This window comes from Mixophyes fleayi, chromosome 10 (assembly GCF_038048845.1).
Source record: "Mixophyes fleayi isolate aMixFle1 chromosome 10, aMixFle1.hap1, whole genome shotgun sequence".
Lineage (NCBI taxonomy): Eukaryota > Metazoa > Chordata > Amphibia > Anura > Limnodynastidae > Mixophyes > Mixophyes fleayi.
This window is the reverse complement of record NC_134411.1, coordinates 95,233,669-95,253,557: the sequence shown is the minus strand read 5'-3', so window position 1 is coordinate 95,253,557 and position 19,889 is coordinate 95,233,669.

Here is a 19,889-nt window from a genome sequence, read left to right as displayed (position 1 = left end):
CCTCCCAATACTAACATACAAAAATTTATTGGAGATTGTTTGTTGGAGGAAGATGACACCCTGACTGATGAGATTAACCAACGGAATATAGAACAAATTGTCAAACACTTAGCCATCTGTTTTCCAGTAGTAGTAAATTGGAGTAAGATTTTCACCATTAAACAAAAGGATAGTGAAACTGCCTCAGATTACTTTGCTAGAGCTATAACATCGATTGCACGATTTACTGGGATATCCAACATAAGTGAGGACCCACATCACAGAGAGGTAGCTGTAGGGGTACTGATGGATGGCCTTAGGGAAAATTTAAAGACGAGAGTACAAACCACATTACCTAATTGGAGAGGCGTCACGGTAGACTTCCTTAGGGAGTCTGCTGTGGAGCATGACAAGAACCTTTTTAGAAAAAGGGAAGAGAAAAGTGATAGGTTAATGACGGTAAGTATACAGGCTCTAGAAGGGGTGCATACACGACCACCAGCATACAACCCATATAACAGGAAACCTAAAGTGATCAGGTGTTTCAACTGTAACGAGGAAGGACATTACAGGAGAGATTGTAATAAAGAAAGACTCAATACACATAGGGGTGGGTCACATAGATATCCTCCAAGAAAGGATTCACATAGACTAGAAGACTCACATCTACCCGCGCATATTACGGCAGCAAATGCTGCGCGGGAAATCAATAGTCAGCGCTAGGGGTCAGGTCATACCTGTAGTCTACAGCCAGTGAGGTTAACTGAGAGTCAGAGTGAAGAACCAACAATGATAGTTGACATAGCTGGCAGGAAACAAACTTTTCTTGTAGATACAGGGGCGGCCCGATCTGTGATAACCTCTCCTTTCAATCTACAGGTGACCAGCAAAACTATTCCAGCTATGGGGGTGACTGGAAAAGTGTTACATTATCCTCTAACTAAACCCGCCGAAGTTACTATCGGGCCTCTGCATACTAAGCATTCGTTTCTCTTGGCTGCAGCGGCTCCTACTAACTTGCTAGGGAGAGACTTGTTATGTAAAATGGGATGTGTCATATACTGTACTTCAGATGGTGTGTTCCTAGATATACCCGAGAGGGTTGCACATGAGGTACAGGACATATTGGACACCCCTCCAAGGTTAATGTTACACTCTCCTGTTATAGAACAAAGTCCATCTCAAGTAAAGGGGATGTTGCTGGAAATACCAGGTTCCCTATGGACCAGAGATGGACAGGACACTGGACTGATGGCAAACGTAGCCCCTGTCATGGTCAATCTAAAAAGTGGTAGGATAGCTCCAAAAATCCCACAGTATCCATTAAAACCGAAGGTGGAACTAGGGATATATCCTGTTATTGAGAGGCTGTTACAACAAGGGATTTTAATTCGTACAGCCAGTACAGCAAATAGTCCCATTTTCCCTGTGAAGAAGAGTGGGGGGAGGGGCTATAGATTAGTCCAGGATTTAAGGGGAATTAACAAAGTTGTTGAGAGCCAATTCCCCGTAGTGCCGAATCCAGCTGTCATCCTCATGCAGATTCCACCGTCTGCCAGTCATTTTACTGTCATTGATCTATGTTCTGCTTTCTTTTCAGTCCCTCTTCACCCTGACTGCCAATACCTTTTTGCATTCTCCTACAGGGGAGTGCAATACACATGGACCAGACTACCCCAGGGGTTCATTGACAGCCCCAGTATTTTCTCCCAAGCCTTACATGACTGTTTGCAATCCTTTCAACCCCACAATGGGTCTGTTCTAATTCAATATGTGGACGATTTGTTGTTGTGCTCTGATTCTTTTATGTCATGTTTACATGATACTAAATTGTTGTTGCTTCATCTTTCACAAACAGGGCACAAGGTGGCAAAGGATAAATTACAGCCATGTCAGACTAAGGTCAAATACTTAGGACACTGCCTCACTAAGGGGCTAAGACACCTGACAACCGACAGAATTGAGGCCATACAACACATGACCCTGCCGCAGAGCCAGAAGCAGATTCGTACTTTCTTGGGGATGTGTGGATACTGTAGGTCCTGGATCCCAGGTTTTTCTATTCTGGCATTACCATTGCAGGAGCTAGTCTCTTCCTCAAAACCAGAACGTGTCGTACACACAGAAGAGTCGGAGCAAGCGTTCTTTAATCTTAAAGATAGTCTGACAAAAGCACCTGCATTGGGAATACCTGATTATGAAAAGCCTTTTGAGCTATTTTGTACAGAAGCTGATGGCTGTGCAGCAGGTGTTCTCACACAGAAACATGGTGACGCTAGCAGACCGGTAGCATACTACAGTGCACAATTAGACAATGTGGCAAGGTCACTCCCAACATGTCTTAGAAGTGTAGCAGCAACGGCCCTTCTAGTAAGTAAGAGTGAGGATGTAGTATTAGGACATAATTCAACCATCTATACACCCCATGCTGTATCAGCTCTGTTAAATTCAGCCCAAACCAGACATGTTTCTTCAGCTAGATTCACAAAGTGGGAACTAGCCCTGATGGCCCCCTCAAACATCACCATCAAACGATGTAGCACCCTAAATCCAGCTACATACCTTCCGTATGTGTCTCAAGAGACACAAAGGGTGGGAGGTGAGGAGACCCTGGTTGATGATGAGTTAGGCAAGAATACTGACACGCATGACTGTATGGAACACCTGAATCAGACCTTTACTGCAAGGCCCGACATACGTGACACCCCCTTAGAAAATGTAGATTTTACGTTTTATACAGACGGAAGTTGCCATAGACAGACAGAGACAGGAGAGCTATGTACTGGTTACGCTGTTGTAGACGATCAGGATGTGGTAGAAGCTGAACCCCTTGGTCCACCTCACTCAGCCCAGGTGGCGGAACTAGTAGCACTAAAGAGAGCGTGTGAACTGGCAGAGGGTAAATCAGCCAACATATATACTGACTCTAGGTACGCCTTCGGGGTAGTGCATGATTTTGGGGCCCTTTGGCGTCTTAGAAACTTTACGACAGCAGCAGGTACACCAGTGGCACACTCACAACACATAAAAGGACTTCTGACAGCGATACAGTTACCCAGAACACTAGCCGTCATAAAGTGCAAAGCCCATACCTTTGAAGAAGACCCAGTGTCATTGGGCAACAACAGGGCAGACGAAGCTGCTAAATGGGCAGCAGGGCAACCTATGACTGTATCGACCGAGACTATGATGGTTTTTCAGACATTAGACACGCAGAAATTAATTGAAATGCAAGATTTGTGTTCCCTGCAGGAGAAGGCGGTCTGGAAGGCGAAGGGATGTGGTCAAGAGTCCTCAGGACTCTGGAGGGATGGACAAGGTAAGCCTGTAGCTCCCCGAACATACTATCCAAGCCTGGCTGAAGCAGCACACGGCCTGACTCACCTGGGTAAAGAAGGTATGTGCAAACTGGTGAGAGCATACTGGTGTGCTCCCGGATTTTCCTCTCAAGCTGGTAAGAAAGCAATGTCATGTCTTACTTGTTTGAGGAAAAATGTTGGGAAAACTATTCCAACTGAGCCATCCCACATCCCTCCTACAGACGGACCTTTTCAGGTAATACAAATTGACTATATCCAACTACCACCGTGCAGGAATCTAAAGTATGTGTTAGTGTGTATTGATGTGTTTTCCGGTTGGGTAGAAGCATATCCGGCAGCCACTAATACTGCTGTATTCACTGCAAAGAAAATTGTACAAGACTTTGTGTGTAGGTTCGGTATCCCTAGAATCATTGAAAGTGATAGGGGCACCCATTTCACTGGTGATGTCTTCCAAAATATGTGTAAACTCATGGGAATCAGTAGCAGACTTCACACCCCTTACCGACCACAAGCCAGTGGTAAGGTGGAAAGAGTAAATGGTACTATCAAGAACAAACTAGGTAAGATAATGGCTGAAACTGGGTTGGCATGGCCTGAGGCTTTGCCGTTGGTCCTCCACAGCATTCGAACCACTCCTAGACCTCCTCTTAATCTGTCCCCCTTTGAGATACTGTTCGGACGACAACCTCATTTGATCGTGAGTCCACAAGACGACTTAAAGTGTAATAATGAAGTGACTGTACAATATCTTATAAGAATGAGTAGACAGCTGAAACAACAACAACAAAAACTAAAAATGCTGTCACCTGGTATGCCAGAAACGAACTGTCATGATGTTGAACCTGGAGACTATGTTATGATCCGCAATTTCTTACGTTCAGGTTGTTTAACAGACCGTTGGGAAGGCCCGTACCAAGTGCTGCTGACCAGTACTACATCACTGAAGGTTGCAGAGAGAGACACTTGGGTCCATTCCACCCACTGCAGGAGAGTCCATAATCCGGAGAAAGTGCAAGACAAGACTCAGACCGACGACATAGAGCTGTCACTTGTGAGCCTGTTCCGGGAGACCTAAAGCCTGCAGTTAAGACACCTGAACCAGAGACGTTGCCTCAGAACTATCTTTCCAGCGATGGAGTGGCGGTTTTTGTTTTTCTTTTGTTCCAGGATTTTCCTTGTTTTTACTTTTTCTAGGACATTCTATTTTTGTGAAGGAGGATGGAGGACGGAGGAGAGTTCTGGGAGTGATACGGATGAAATGGAGGCCGAAGAAAAGTTAATAGGATATCCTGAGCAGCCCATTATCAAACTTGGTCCAGGGGTTATGAAAAGGTCTGCTAGCTCAGGAACTCGGAGGCAGTGTGAGGGGCTATTGTCTGATGAGTATTGTATCTGCAAGTTCTGCAACTCCCTAGTTGATGAGAGATGCATCCAACGATGCCAGTCCCCCAGTACTCTGAATATAGGCGGGCATCCTTTGGAGGATTATCACTCCCTGGTGGGTAAGGTGCTAAACCAAACTGAGTGTTGGGTGTGCTCTCACGTGCCTCAAGGGCAGCATAACATAGGACTAGTGCCATTCCCGCTAAACATATCCGAAGTACTCGAATTAAGGGGTGGGAGGCCCATAGAAGGGAGGTACAATAACACTAGGTCCCCTAGTCTGACGCTTCGACAATACTCCATAGGCAGATCGTTGCTGTGCCTAAACATATCTCATGCAAAGCGCCTGGAGAATTGGGAGGCTGACCTATCAGATCAGACAATGGCTCGCCACACTCATTTTAGAGAGATTCTCACAAGGTCACTACTAGGCAGGAATGCTGATGGAAGTCACAAGTTAGGGCGTATAACCAAACATAAGAAGGTATCTATTGGAAAAGTCTCTACAGATAAATGTGAAAATATCATTAATGCCGACACGTGTCTAGAGCAGATGGAGACACTAGGCATGGGTAGTTTTATCAAAACTCTGTGTGATATAATTCATGGGCATACTGTTCCTTATGTTCTCCCTGATGATGTGTATTTTGTTTGTGGGAGGAAAGCTTATTCCTGGGTGACTCCGAGTTCCAAGGGCTTGTGTTTCTTAGCTAAACTGGTTCCTGAAATCATGACTATTACTCATGAAGAAATGGTAGATATTCACAAGACTACATCACCACCATACATACACACACAGTATGAACACCGTGGCAAGAGAAATATGATTCCTGGTGAGGAACCCATAGCTACAAAATTGATTAGTGAAACTGCTGGTTTCCAAGTTATGGTTGCTCTAGATCTCACCAGGACCGCTCGGGGAACATTAAACTTTAAATATATCCAAGACCTAGCTAAATTAATAGATAATATCACCGAGATGTATGATGACACTTTCAGGTATACTGGAAGGGAGCTACAAGCGTACAAGAAGGAGTTGGTGCAACATAGACTGGTACTAAATTATCTCACCTCTATTACTGGTGGGTACTGTGTGACACTGGCCACCCAGTTCGGTTTCAAATGTTGCACGTACATTACTAATAATACGGAAGACCCTAAAGAGGTTATAGACCGGAAGATGGATGAAATTTTGCAGCTGAAATGGGAATTTCGAAAGAGCCATAATTCTTCGTTATATGAGGTCGGGGAAAAGGTGGCGGGTTGGTTCTCATGGTTGAACCCAGCAAAATGGTTCTCCGGTCTGGGGGAGTGGGTACAGGAAATGGTTGCTAGTGTAGGTAAGCTCCTTCTTCTTATACTGGGTGTCATCTTAGCAATTGGTTTAGTTGTCAAATGTGTTCCTACTGTGTTGAAGTGTGGAAAACAGTCTCATGGGAGTAACACTGAGAAAGAGACTGAAAGGGTGGTACCAGATACCGAGATCATGGTCTGTGAAGAAGTATTATATAATCCTGAACTTGAAACGGTGATTGGGTGATAGTTTATTACACTATCAAAGGGTGGAACTGTTGAAGTCAGCAAATTGGATGAAGTCATTTCAATTAAAGTCTAGCAAACTTGGTTGTCTTTGTCTGAAAAGATGCGTACGGTACGCATCGACGTACAAGGGCACGCTACGGCGTGAAAGGGCGTACGCATCCACTACACGTGGCAGCAACAGTAATTGGTCTTTTACCATACATTCGCACAAACACGCATACTTATAAAATAGTACACATTATTGGTAGTTGCAACACATAGTCAGTTATGTCGAAATATAGTAGTATTTATATGTTATATCAGAGTTACATGCATATTAGTGAAATACACAGAACGGGTTAAAGGAATAACATCATGAGTGGTATCATAATGAACCTTGTTACATATCCTACTGTTTGGTGCGCTCTGCGAGGGAATCGCAGAGTGCATACGCAAGTTATGAATGATAGGGAATTATGAACTACATAAGACTAAGGAATTCTGGCGGGAAGAGCAGAGCATACCCCCTGCAGAGATGACCCCCTCCTTTGGATTCCTTAGGATGAACCAGCCAATGATTGACGACCCCTTGGACATTCCTGAGACCCGGACCAATAGATGCAAGCCATACCATCTTCATTGTATTACTGTATTTGATTGTGTATATAAGCAGCAGCTTGTGATCCAGAGTGCAGACTTCTTGTCCCCAGACTTCAGGATTGAATGACTGCACTGGATCCAGAGCGCCTGCGATAAGTAACGGCTGTATTTACTATTACTTCGCTTGAGCATATTTTTTTCCACTTATTGCGAATAAATATTTGTGCGTTGGAAACACAAATCGAGGTTCGACAATCGTTATTGGTTAGCGACAATACGCACATAACAACTATAATTGGGCTTTTCTTTCAATAGGGTGTATCTTGTAGTGCAGTTTAGACTCTGAAAGGCATTTATAGGTGCATATAGAAACCAGTGTAATTAAAACTTTTAAAAAGTATGAAACAAGAACTCCAGACATCTGTCAAATATAATGTACAGCTATTCCTACCAGACCAACTTGTTTGTGCCGAAACGCGTCGGGTAAATTGCTGGCTATGTGAGGCAGGAGCTACTGCTTGAATGGATAAGGGTTGTCAGCTTACATCTATCCCGTGATTCATATGACGTCTACTTGATATGCTTGCTATCTACATCCTTCTGGTAGGAATACCTGCACATTATATTTGCCTGTTTGAATTTTTATTTGTTCTAGGGTAAAATAATTCATTTTGGTTTTATTTAAAAAAAACAAAACATATTGCACTATTTATTGTTTAATATTTTCATGGCAACTAATCGCTACACTACTGGGCACATACTCAATGACCAATAGGGCAGCTATAGCCCAGCATTGGAAGTCTCCACCACCTCCGCCTCTTCCCAAAATTGTTTCTAAAATACAACGTAGCTATGAGATGGAAACCATTGGTTTCAGACATTCCACTGCCGTATTCTGTCCATTGATCAAGTGGTTCCCGTGATATGAATATTATTTGGAACAGCGGCCTCTACAAGACCCCTAGTAAATAATTCAGCCTCCGAGAATCTTGCTGCTCTGCTGTTCTCAAATGTGCCATTGATTATCTCTAAATATGTCTCCTTCCTCCCCACCCTTGCTTCCCTCTCTCCCCCTCCCCCCCCCCATCAATTTCTGCATTATGTTTTTATTATGGTGTCTAGTTATATGTTAACAATGTAAATGTGCAAATTTCTGATATTATTGACTGTAACCCACTATACTTTATTATGTCTGTTTTGCTTTATTTTATAAACACAATAAAAAAAACGTTCTAAGTTAAAATTTACATGGCAACGATCCATATGGGAATATTCTCTTCCTGATTTTCTCAAACCGTCCCTACATTCACTCTTGAGGAGCCACTGAGGTCTGAGATATGTGAAAAAACAGGACTGTTTCTAGTAAGTGCGCCACTTAGACCCTATAATCACTATGGACTGTGCTTCACACATCTACACTTTATGGTGAGTGATTCACAAGTTTTGGTCTTGTACGAAATCTATAACCAGTAAGACGTGTTCCCAACCAAACTTCATAAAATATTCTCCATTACTCCATCTACGTGTTGGAGAGAATGGAATCTAGAAAGAACATTTGGTGGTCCTACCCCAAAACTGGAACCCATCTTGCTCTATAATTGACTTCTTGGACCTCAATCTTTAAAAAATACCTCTAGTCCTTCATACTGGGTAATCCTTTTGAAATTTATGGAAACATACACAGACAAACTGGTTTTGTGGTATTGTGGTCAAAACTTGACCCTGCGAAAAATTCTACACTCCGTCCTTATAAGATGTTATAAAGTAAACTTGCCAAAATTACATACTACTTACAGGAACAAAAGCAAAATTTCCAACAGCGCACATGTGCAGGCTATTCAAAGCCCTCGGGGATTCTCATGTCATTTTTTCACTACTCCCCCTGTAATGACATAATCGCTGGGCCATGAATGGCACCAGGAGTTGAAACTTTACAGCCAGTTAATCAACAGCTCCTCAGGGATCAGGTGATTGCAGAAGGAGAGGGAATGGTGGTGGGGGATTGGGCTATGAGTATGCATGCTTAGAGGAGAGGCATTCCAAACACTCTCTGCTCACTATATCGTAAGTCATGGGACTGTGGTTGCCATGGAATAACATAACACCAGATAAACTCATTACTAACAGAAGAAAAAAAATTAAGAAAAATAGAACAAAACGTTGTGTCTTTTATGTAAACAAAATAAAAAATAAAAAGTGCACAAATTTGTTCATAGGATTGTGGCTTTAAGTATAAATTGTAAAAGCTTTTCACACTGCAGGCTCCTGTATAGTTTTTATGGATGAATATTATAACATTTCAGTGTTTATATTTTTAATGTGATTAACTCTAATTAATTACAACCATTGTGCATTCTACAATAACACGTTATTTGCCAGGCACCCAGCTAATATTTAATAACAGCTAATGAGGTTATATAGTCAATGGAATACATTTGAAATTAAACATTAATTAAAGTACAATATAATTGTTGTGAGAACTTCATTTTTTTCTTTAAATAGTGCTTACAGTTCTCTTTTTTTAAGATTATTCAACTTAATTAGCAGTCCAAAAGACTTAATTTCTTTAAAAAAAAAACCCATAGGTTTATAAACATCTAATTAAGTAATTTGTCATGCACTAGTTTGTGATTACTGTCTTGAAAAGCAGATGGTTTGGCAACTCAACATAATATCATTGAAAATGAATGATAAATGTTGACACGGTTCAGGCATGGTACCATACATGATAAGTATAAATATAGGACAGTTTTATATAGTACCATCGTATTTCTCATGAGTGTACAATATGAATTTTATTATGGAATATCAGTGGACTCAAGGGTCACGTAGTCTAAGAGTATGTCTCTATTAATGTAGAAGGAACACAGGGCAACCAAGAATATAAACTCCATGTATGATTAAATCTTGGGTCAGACTCAAACCCAAGACCTCGGTGGAGCAAGGCAGCAATGCTAAGCAATGAGCTACTAAGCTGCCCTGCGAGTGAGTGGTTTGCGACCCTTACCAGGGTCAACGAGAGCAATCATGGTTCTTGAGTTCCCACCCCCCTTATGCTAGAAGGGATGCGCCACCCCCCTAGGCTGAAGCAAAGGAAGTATTGGTCCACAGGGTCATTTTGCATCACCTCGTGTGGCTCATTATCCAAAGGGAATTCCGTGGCCAGGAATTTTGTCCCCACCTTATCCTTCTCTTGACACCCTTGACCCTGATTAAAGTAGATTAATCACAGCCGTCTAATCTTTTATGATGCATAAAAATTGTGGACCCTACATAGTCAACGTTGAGTAACGGTCATCTTGAATGCAAGGCCACTGCTGCTACATAAGAGAGGCGTACTGTTGTCAATATGCCGTCAAGAGATCCATTGTTACCTTCAAATAAATGTCCTTGTACCAAGGGATGTATCGAGAAATGACTGGAACCCAAAGTAAAGTTCCGAAAGCCATGCCTTATTCAATTTGTCCAAATTGGATGAGATTTGATACCTCGGCTTAGATCACTTCCAGGATAACTGATGCTTTTTTTAGCATGGTAGGAAGACAAGCAGACATACAAGCATATGACAGTGACCTGAGGTCTTATTCCCATCACATCTACCGAAATACCAGACTGATTTCATTCACATTATTACTGGGCACCGTGTTCAATGTCCCAAGCCACAAACAACACAACCACAATCTAATTCTCAACATCAGCAGCAATATCTCAGTGTGTGTGGTCAGCATGAGACACCATTACAAGCCCGTCCGGCTCCACTGTACTGTGCTAAAAAGTGGCCTTAATGTGGGCTCTCCACTGTACCAACACAGATGGGTGATCCCCCAACACAACATTACCCAAAGGGGTCAGTAAAATAACGCCGGAGACACCTCAATCCGCACAGAGTGAGATAAAACTAAAAAGACATTTTTAGAAGCATTTACATATTTCATAAACACCTTTAACATTACTCATAGTTTTAAATGTTTGCACAGTTCTCAGGAATTAACCCTTTAATGCTTCAGCACCACTCTCTGAGCACCTCATCGCCAGAAAGTAACTGTGGGGAAATGGGGACCCGGTCACAAGTTTATTTTGCTTTAATGGGGGGGGCTAGAAGGCAGAACTATTTCTAATGCAGACATTATTATTATTATTATTATTATTATTATTATTATTATTATTATTTATTTACAATTGAAAACATTAGTCTTTTTTTTATATATAGCAACAACATATTTAGGGGAGATGTTCAAGGAGAGAATTTTATTCAGGCCCACCAGTCTCTGCCCCAGTGGAGCTTACAATCCAATCTCCCGATTAGAGACACAAACATAGCGGTACCAGTTTAGTTATTAGCCTTTGGATTGCTAGAGGAAATCATAGTACCTGGCAGAAAGCCATGAGCAAGTACCAACTGGCTGGGATGGTGACCACTGTACCACCCGGCCATCCAGATGTTATTTCAAGTATCTCCACTTATTTAAAGGTGTAGTAGCATGTACGTATCCATCTGAGAATGAAACAAAACACTTTAATAATATGTACATTGCTGACCTCCATATATGTATTAGAGATGCTCAGTCTCGGTTCCCCGAGAACCGAACACACTCGTACTTAGCAGATCCGAGTACCGAGCCACCTTGGTACATTTGCGCACCCTCGGAACTGAAAACGAGGCAAAATGTCATCGCTATGTCGTCGGATCTTGCGAGCTTTGGATTCTATAAGTACCGCCCTCCACGGTGATCCAGCGCCATTACACAGAGAGACACATAAGGGGTAGCACAGTTCTTGGCAGTCTCTAGTGCAGTTGGGCAGCATCATAGGTAGAAAAGAAAGAAGAGGGGTAGCAGTGTTCTTCAAAGTCTCCAGTGACATTGAGGAGAGCTCCATTGCTCCGTTGCTAATTGTCGTTGCTGAAATAGAAATAATAGGTCTGGCAGGCTTGGTCTTCTACATCTGCAGTCACATTGTACTGTGTTTTATAGCTAACACACAAAGAGGAGAGCTCCATTGCTCCATTGCTCCATTGCTAATTGTCATTGCTGAAATAGAAATAATAGGTCTGGCAGGCTTGGTCTTCTACATCTGCAGTCACATTGTATTGTGTTTTATAGCTAACACACAAAGAGGAGAGCTCCATTGCTCCATTGCTAATTGTCATTGCTGAAATAGAAATAATAGGGCTGGCAGGCTTGGTCTTCTACATCTGCAGTCACATTGTACTGTGTTTTATAGCTAACACACAAAGAGGAGAGCTCCATTGCTCCATTGCTAATTGTCATTGCTGAAATAGAAATAATAGGTCTGGCAGGCTTAGTCTTCTACATCTGCAGTCACATTGTACTGTGTTATATAGGTAACATACAAAGAGGAGAGCTCCATTGCTCCATTGCTAATTGTCATTGCTGAAATACAGGCTTGGTCTTCTAAATCTGCAGTCTTTGTTTGAAAGTGTATGAAAATAATATTGTGACCTGTGAGGTGGTCAAAATTGACTGCAAATGACTTGAAATTAGTGTTATGGAAGTTAATAATAATGTGATTTTAGCAAAAAAAAACAAAAAAAACAGGAAGCTAATCCAGATCCAAAACCAAAACCAGAACACGGGGGTCAGTGAACATCTCTAACATGTATGCATTCGTGTGAAGATGTGCAGTACTTCATTGTATGTTTTCTGATCTCTCGTGCCTCGCTATCCTGTTCTCTGCCTGTGTCCTTGAACTCAAAGCCCATCCGGGCACAATCATCGCCCACAATCCAGAGGTCCGCATTGAAATGCACAACAAACCTAGATATAAGGACCCAGCCACATTAACAGCTTATTTTTCTATTACAAACATTATCTTACTGTCCATGTGTTATCTGCTTTCATTTTCTATCACAAGGAATATTACTGGCGAAAAAATGCAGCCATTGCATCATTACGGGTTCTCGAAATCATCTTTACTGGACATTACCCTAGAAAGCGAAGCTTCCTATCTGTAAACTAGATAATGTGACTTGTGAAAAGCACATTGCGGTAATTACAAGTCCGTGAGAGCCCTCAGTTTGCTGTTATTCCTGCGGTTTTGCTTTTTGCAGCTGCAGCCTGAAAGGCAGCACTAACTTTGATGCTGGTTTAAAAGCTTTTCTAAGGATCCGTCGGTCTGAGAGCCCTCACCGCCCGCTCTCTAGCTAAAGTGCCTGGCAATGTATTTGTTTACCAACGGGCTGTGCGAGCTTCACGTCTTCAACATTGTCAAGAGTCTGTCAGATCTGTAACGACCTGGGGGCACGTAAACATTGTGGCCCCTCTCGTGCCCTATGCCAGGCTTAAGCAGGCTTTGCCAAGCTCCAGGTGCTGGCTGGGCTGGAGGTCAGGGGGGCAAATGGATCTCCAGACTAGTCCCATAGGGGTCTACTTTGGGCAGGATCGCTGGGCTACCTGCATGTTTCTTTCATTAAAATGTTCCTGTTAGGCTGCTGAGCCAAGTCCCCCCATGGTGTAAATTTTGCCAGCCCCTGTATGGAACTATAGCGCAGGGGCTTGTGCCCTCACCCCCATTCTGCTGCACCCCATTGTGCCGGCTATTGAACACTCACTGAAGGAGTGAGAGCCGAGACTGACAGCTTTAGAGGAGACGCTGGCACAGGTAGGGCTGGATTAGGGTTTCATGCCGCCCTAGGCTAAAACGTTCATAACGGCCCCTCTCATTCCACGCCAGACTAATATGTTGTAGGTAAACACATACTCGTCCTTAATTTAAACTCCGGCTTTCTTCAATCCCCTCTTCTCCCGCCAACAATATTCATGGTCCTGTATTTTGGAAATCCAGCTCCACTTGGCTTTTTAAAAGGGTCACAGCAATCTTTGTCACTTATTTCGGCAGAAATAAGCGTTACTGAGGGTGTAGATGTGAAGAGGGAGGGTGCTGTCACGTCTGCTCCTTGCCATCCTTGTCTCTCCTTCTCGCTTAAGCGTCCGCCCAAGGATGACGTATTGTCTTCAGCCTTTACCGTGGGAACACGTCAAGATTAAAACCTTTCCACATTTTTATTTCATGTTTTCTTTTTACTTTGAAGAATAACTATTCTCTTATGTTGTAAGTTGCACCCACAAAATGTTGCACCTCCTCCCCCCAAAAGTCTTGTGCTCTATGCTACAGCCTGGTCAGCCTATTGGATAATCAGGGTCTGGCCACAGGAAGAACAGCACTTTGTCTCCCTTTGTTTATTGAGCATCCAGTCACCGTTGTGATTGGGGAGGGAGAGGCATGTTTGGGGTCATGAGGTGACAAGATAACCCGGGTCTCGGCCAGCCCTAGGATGGTACTGCCTTAAGTGAAGACTTTCCTCTCGTTACGTGAGGAACGGCCCTTTGCTTACCTCTTCCTTACACAAATCTACATAAAGTTTTGATTCAGTGTCAAAGGCAAACCGAGGGGGGGGGGGGTTCCTAGTGCCTAGAAACCCCCCTCCAAGCCTGGGGCACTGTGTAATTGAAGTGGCTGGACCCTGCCCCCGCCCCACACGGCTCTGCTTGAAAAGGGAGAGCTGCGTGCACCTAACAGTAGTGCACGCAGCATTGCCCATGTATATTATGGGGATAGGAAGAGTTGGAGAGCAGCCAAGCACTGTCTAATGTTATATCCACGCCCCCATGCATACTGGCCACGCCCACTGGTGGCGTGGTGTGGGAATCCCCCTCTACAAATCCTGTGCTTGCCCCTGAGTGTAGTGTATGTTATGCTGTAGGCTCCCATCCAGTTTGCAATTACTAAATGACCTTATTACATCCCTGGTGACAAGTTAACATTTTTCTGCACTTCTCTTGTCCTGTATGGTGGGTGCATGATTGTAATTTGATCTGTGTGTATGAACAACCGCACAGTACCACTTCCTGTGTTCGTTATACTGGCTGTTTGTAGAACGCTTGTTTTATATTGACCATACTTGCCAACTCTATCTTGGCCATGTCCTGGAGTTCCTTGGAGGGCAGGAGGGGTGTATGGGTGGAGGGGGAGGACCATTGCAAATAGCGTCAATTTGGCCCCGCCCCCAGTGACGTAATGCCTGTTGTAGGTCTTTTTAAAAGACCCAAAACAGACATTATGTCACTGGGGTGGGACCAAAATGATGCGATTCACAAACCCATGCCCCCTCTACCCATACATGCTGGCTCTAATCTGGTAAATGCGGGAGAATTGCCTGCTCTCCCGGGATACTGGGAGACCTACCTGGAGTTTCCCGGACATTCTGGGAGAGTTGGCATGTATGATATTGACTTCTCTTGTTTTGTATGGTTGCTGCAATTATTAGTATTTATTTGTATTCTGTACGTAATAACTATATAGTGCAATTATACCTCTGTGCAGCTGGTAAAGACAAAATACAGGCGTGACCGAATGCTGCCATACATGTGTCTTATTTTGCATGCAAATATTGCCTAATTTTGTCTAAGCTGCTATCTAGCCAGACTATAAAGGGTTCTGATCAAAAAAACAATGTGTTGTCACATATTCACCTCGTTAGCTGTAATTTTAACTGTTCTTCAATGATTTTTAGCATATACCTGTAAAAGAGGACCCTTAAAGTTGGGTTGTAAGCTTAACTTTTGTTAACCAAAATATCACCCAATATCTCATATTTTAGTTTTGCAGGATATTTCCAGATTTACAGAAGCAGAGCAGGTGACGCTAGACATTAATACATTGCTATAACTACTGAACTGTTGCACTCTCAGATTAATTTAGAAAGTACAGAAGCTGCCGTTCCCACATGTCCTAAAATACTGAGTTGTACCCACGGAATCAAAGGTCTCCAGGATCAGTCTGTAATATATGGACGGTCCTTGCTTTTGGGCCAATGAAAAGTCTTTTTACTCGTAAAAGAAAATCACTTTGCTAAATTAAAAGTGAACCTTCTTCTGACGACTGTAGTTTAATTTCCTGAATTTGCCTGAAAGGGCGGATATTTTATGGCAGAAGGTCCCGAGGACTAAAGGTGTATAATCCATTAGCGGAAGCAGGGGATTTCAACTCTGCTAAAATAGATTTTTCTTCTTAATATGCAACCGGTCCGTCTCTGTTCTTTTTGTTAGGTCTTAGCGCTCATTAAGGGACAAAAGTATACTGAAATATTGAAAAGCAGTAAAATAGGAAGTTCTAAAACTCTGGTTAAATATTCTCTGTAAAGTTCTGCAAAGTACGTAGGCACTATATAAATGACTTAAAAAATAAAATGTTCTTGACGCACCGAGCCTGATTTATTAAGACACGCAAAACAAACGTAAATTGCTTTTTCTTTTTTAAGCGCAGGCAATTCAGGGATACGCACGTTCGTATTCTAACACAACCGCAAGTCTCTTGCTGAATACGGGTCTAGGTCCGCTCTGCTCTAACAGACAATACACTGCAGGATACATCCAATACATATGTGGAATATAAAGTTACAGTAGAGCACACAGAAAAAATGCAATTATCATCACCCATTAATCATATAGACATTAATTGCAAATTTGAAATTAAAAAACTTTATTTTTTTCCACATTTTTTTACAATAAAGTACATTTATTAGGATGTTATTAATGTTTACTGTACATATATGCATTTTTACAGTCTCTCCTGATTGCAAACACATGTTCTAGCTGCATACACAGCCGTCATCACTAGTAATCGGCACTTACACCAGATCTATAGCTGGTGTAAGTGATAGGACTGAAAAAACACGTACGTTAGAGATGCCCAAAGCTTGAATCAGACGCTGCTACGTGCGCTTGAGCTTGGCACGCCCTTATCGTACATTGACTACGCACATACGCCCAGTCCCCTCCCTGTTCCGCTTCTGTAGGGTGTTGTGTCCTTTGCGCTCGAAGATTAATTGGATGCTTTTGCATTGACTGGTGTACAGCCCAGCTCAGGGCATGAGAATGCAAAATACGACGTGTATCGGCATTTACGTTCGTTAATGAACCAGGCCCACTGTAGCTAAAAGCCCCTGGGAAAGATTTGAGCCTGGGCTCCACCGACCTGTCTCCACCAATAATAAACCACACATATTAAACTCACCTTATCCACAGATTTTTTTTCTGCTCGTCGGTCCTCCTCACCTCCTGTCTGTTCCCAATAATGCCTGTCCCCTCATATTTCCTGTCTGTCCTCCTCACCCTTGTCTCTGGTGTGCTCCATAACATCTCTGCCTTCCTTTGTCTTCCCTCCCCCCCTGTATTCCTTGTCAACCGATGTCCAGTTCTACCTCCGCCTCCCCAGTGACCGTTGAAGGACCGTTGTGGTCCTTATACTTCCTTGTTCTGAAGTCTTACAGGAGAGCCGTGTGGTGTCACAGCGAGGACAGGGGTAGAGACGGAGCGAGACCAGACCCAGTTTTGTGTAGAGCAGCTTGCATGAAATCTCTCTGCGCACGCTCTGCGACGATCTCCGGCTCTACGGAACCTCTTGCAATTGCTGACGTCACTCATACTTGCCAACTCCCAGAAACTTGCTTCCGGGAGTTGGGGGCCCGAATTTCGGGAGTCTCCCGGACTTTCCGGGAGAGTTGGCAAGTATGACGTCACTAGAGCTGATTGGTGCTTTTACATGTATTGTGCTGTTGTGCACATGTGTAAGCCAAAATTAGTAAAAAAAAAATTGTTTTAAACCAGACTGGGAGCTGTTTGTGCTGCATTAGAGCAGTTTTTGAAAGTTTTATTGATATCTAATAGAGAACACGTTTGTTGGACATAAAGCAAATGGTTAACAACATGGGCGCAGGTGGCGCGTAAGTGTCTGTGATGTTTACCTGGAAAATCTGTGTGTATATGGTACTAGTACCGGCCTGCACAGAGGACGATTCAGCATGTGGGTATAAATTAGAGATGGTCACTGACCCCTGTGTTTTGGTTTTGCTTTTCGCAAAACCGCCCTTGCGTGTTTTGGTTTTGAATCCCGATTTTTTTGCTAAAATACCCTTTTTTTTTTTTGCTAAAATCACATATTTTTGCTTTTTTCCCCCCTACATTATTATTAACCTCAATAACACTAATTTCAAGTCATTTGCAGTCAATTTTGACCACCTCACAGATCACAATATTATTTTCATACACTTCCAAACAAAGACTGCAGATTTAGAAGACCAAGCCTGCCAGACCTTTCTATTTCAGCAATGACAATTATCAATGGAGTTCTCCTGAATGTCACTGGAGACTTTGAAGAACACTGCTACCCCTCCTCTTTCTATTCTACCTATGACGCTGCCCAACTGCACTAGAGACTGCCAAGAACTGTGCTACCCCTTCTGTGTCCCTCTGTGTAACGGCGCTGGATCGCCGTGGAGGGCGGTACTTATAGAATCCAAAGCTCGCGAGATCCAACGACGTAGCAATGACGTTTTGCCTCATTTTCAATTCCGAGGGCGCGAGAAAGTACCGGGCCGGCTCGGCTCGGTACTCGGATCTGCTAAGTTTGGGTGTGTTCGGTTCACATTTTGTGGCCACAGCTCGCTAGTTCGGCCTCTCATGAGCCCATTTAGGATTTGATGTTCACAAGTGATCTCCCAGGACCCAATGGGGCTGCACGCAGTTGATATTTTCCTACATGTATTGATGTGCCAATATTCAGTTGACACAACAAAACCATTTACTACCTTGGAATACATGTCGCAATAGACGCAGATATAATCTCCTCGGTTGTTACTCCACAACTGACACAGACTAAGGTAGCTTTGAGGTAGAACTTTCTGGTGCAAAAAATCCTTCTCAAAACTTCATAAAGAGAATTTAAACCCTAAAAAAAATTAATATATTGGCTTGTGCGTGCTTTCCTGATACTTTTACAAAGCCTTTTTTTTAAAAAAAAATACAAAGTATTGCTTGCAATTGGGCATGTTTACCTCAACTGTTTAATTTAAAGTTACTTTGGATAGGACAACACAGTGGCTCAGTGGTCAGCACTTCTGCCTCACAGCGCTGGGGTCATGAGTTCAATGACCAAGACCTTATCAGTGTGGAGTTCTCTCTGGGTGCTCCAGTTTCCTCCCACACTCCAAAAAACATATTTGTAGCTTAACTGGCTGCTGATGAAATGAACACTAGCCTTTGTTAAACAATTTAGATTGTAAGCTCCAATGGGGCAGTTACTGATGGGAGTGATAAATATTCGCTGTACAGATAAATGAGTACAAGATGTTTTGGGGTGTTTATTGTTATGGCAGAATAAACCTAAGACGGAAATAATGCGTGAAGGGAGTGAATTGTCTATTTTTAATGTATTCTTTCAACTTATTTTTGTAAGGATTGAAAAGACAAACTATCAGTAGGAGACGATGTTCAGTAACCGAGATGCAGAATCAGCCCATGTGTTTTCTCTGCACTATCCGACAAGTATCATTTCAGGAACTGTGAGAGGTTCCTCTTTACAACAGACGATTACCCGAGAAGCCGAAGCCTCCAGCATTTCCAGAGTACTCACATCTTTTTGTTGTGATTACCAGCTGCGTTATTTAAAGTGAGGAGAGCAGATGTGCATGTTTTAAGAGTTGTCTTTATATGAATAACCCTTATGATTCTCAATGACAAAGGATCCCCAAAGAAATTAGCTGAAGGGGACATAACTTTGGAAAAGGAGGGGGGGCCCTTAACTCTCTGAATTGGTTCTCTATGTACAAATAGACAGGTCTAGTTGGGGTGGATCCTTATAAGACATGGTGCAGTGCAGGGACAGATTGCAATGGTGCTCTTGGCTCTTCTGAGAATGTGTGGTCTGCCGAATACCCTGAATCCACATGGACCACTCATAAGAAGTCTACGCTCTGCTCTTTTCAGCGTAGAGCTATGGCCTTAAGGGGGATGCATGGACTTTAGATGGGGGGCCTCATAGTCAAACCGAGGGGGAAGGGGGGGGTTCCTAGTGCCTGGAAACCCCCTTCCAAACCTGGGACACTGTATAATTGAGGTGGCTGGATACTGACCCCGCTTCACACGGCTCTGCTTGAAAAGGGACAGCTGTGTGCACCTAACACAGCATTGCCCATGTATATTATGGGGATAGGAAGAGATGGAGAGCAGCCAAGCACTGTCTAAAATTATAGCCACGCCCCCATGCATGCTGGTCACGCCCACT